At 43.7% G+C, this 1,878-nt stretch overlaps 1 non-coding gene across 1 annotated transcript; it reads right to left on the reverse strand.

Annotated features, from left to right (window-relative positions):
* Positions 1 to 1,035: 1,035 nt before the first annotated feature.
* On the reverse strand, positions 1,036 to 1,139 carry LOC114005190 (U6 spliceosomal RNA). Its single transcript, XR_003547071.1, has one exon. It is a non-coding gene; the product is annotated as a U6 spliceosomal RNA (small nuclear RNA).
* Between the last annotated feature and the right edge of the window lie 739 nt (positions 1,140 to 1,878).

The raw sequence follows: 1,878 nt of genomic DNA on the forward strand, positions 1-1,878 counted from the left end.
CCGCTCAGACACATGAATGGCTTCCTTTACTCCGTAGTTCATCTCACACAAGCTATAGAGGCAGACTGCTAGCAGTAGCAACCTTCCCTGGACCACAGCTCTCTCCTTCGGATTTTATTTGACCAGAAGCTGGATGTCATTGAGAATACTATGAATAGACAAGGCCAGGTAGCAGAAGAGTTTGTCTGAATTACAAACGATACAGAATGGTACTACATACATAGAATGTGAAACGTTTTTAACATTTTTCCCATTAAAGATTTGAGAAGAAAGGGACCAGCAGTTAGTGTAATGGCTATGTCGCTAAACTCCCACATAGTCGACCACGGTTCGTGTCCCGGACCCGGTGGCTTGAACTCACGCTGGGCGTGTGTGTGCGTGCCCAAGATCCCGAGAGGAGAATGGAGGAGAAGGGATTGCAGCGTGGCCATCCCCCCGGGGGGTGATTTCTCGCTTTCTATCTCTCTATCTCTCTCTGTCTGTCTGGAGAGCACACGCACCCTATAGCAAAAACCTCTACAAAAAAAAAAAAAAAAAGATTTGAGAAGATGTTTGAAATACGTAGAATAAATGACTTTTCAAAAATCTAGGAGTCGGATCATTATCCTAACCTAGTGACTAAGGAAATCAGATCTCACATGTCTGACTGAGGTTTGAATCCCAATCCTGGTGGCTTGAAAAACTTGCCAGGTACATGTGTGTGTGCGCCCCAAATTCTGAAGATAGGGAAATGAAAAAGAAGGGATTATGGCACAACCATGCTCCACTGGCGAGTGTTTTCTCCCTCTCTGTTTCTATCTCTGTCTTCCTCTTTCTGGCAAGTACATATGGCCTCTGGCAATTAGAAAACAAAAAAAAAGAAAAAATTGAGAACTCTGCCACAGTTTCAAAGAAAGAACCAAAACACAAGAGTACTGTTGTCATGATTATTTTTTAAAGAATTATCTATTTAATTTTATTTAGTATTATTATTTTTTAATTTGCCCTAGGGTACATGTGCTCACCCAGAAAGAGAGAAAAAAACAAAAACAAGCAAAAAACATGGAACACTTCACAAATTTGTGTGTCATCCTTGCACAGGGGCCACACTAATCTCTGTATTATTCTAGTTTTAGTATATGTGGTACCAAAGCAAGCACGGTTATGATTATTTTAATGAGGGTTCTATGGGCTAAGGAGTGCAGTGAGCAGCAAAAAGTCATAGTGGATCTGGGATAAGAAGTTAGCATAATGGCTATGTCGCTGGACTCCTACATAGTCGACCGTGGTTCGAGTCCCGGACCTGGTGGCTTAACCTCACGCCAGGCGCGTGTGCATGCATGCCCAAGATCCCAAGAGGAGAATGGAGGAGAAGGGATTGCGGCATGGCCATCCCTCCTGGGAGGTGATTTCTCACTTTCTCTCTCTCTGTCTGGCGAGTGCACGTGCCCTATAGCAAAAACTTCTCCAAAAAAAAAAAAAAAGAAAAGTCACAGTGGATCACTTTCGTAGGACAGTCTTAGGCAATTGGGAGTAGCAGGTTGAAGGACTTCAGTGGTATAACACTCAAGAGAAAGCCCCTTCTACAAAAGGTGTTTATGTCTAGAGGAGGAGTGGGCCCAGGTGGGCCCACATGACTTTCACCAAGATAAGTCACTGGATAGGCCCAGCCATGGATGTGCAGCATTGGCACAATGCCCTGCAGTGCCAGAAGTCATATGGAATACAGAGTTCTGATTATTGACTTCTGTATGCCAGCCATGTGCATGTGTACCCATGATCTTCGCAGACTAAAAAAGCTTGGTGGGGAATGAGGGTAGGGGGCCATGGCATGAAACTCTGTTGAGAATGCTTGTCTTTCTCTCTTCCTCTTGCTCTTAAAATAAATGATTAATGAAT

This window comes from Tupaia chinensis, unplaced genomic scaffold (genome assembly GCF_000334495.1).
Source record: "Tupaia chinensis unplaced genomic scaffold, TupChi_1.0 Scaffold143247_2, whole genome shotgun sequence".
In the NCBI taxonomy this organism is placed as follows: Eukaryota; Metazoa; Chordata; class Mammalia; order Scandentia; family Tupaiidae; genus Tupaia; species Tupaia belangeri.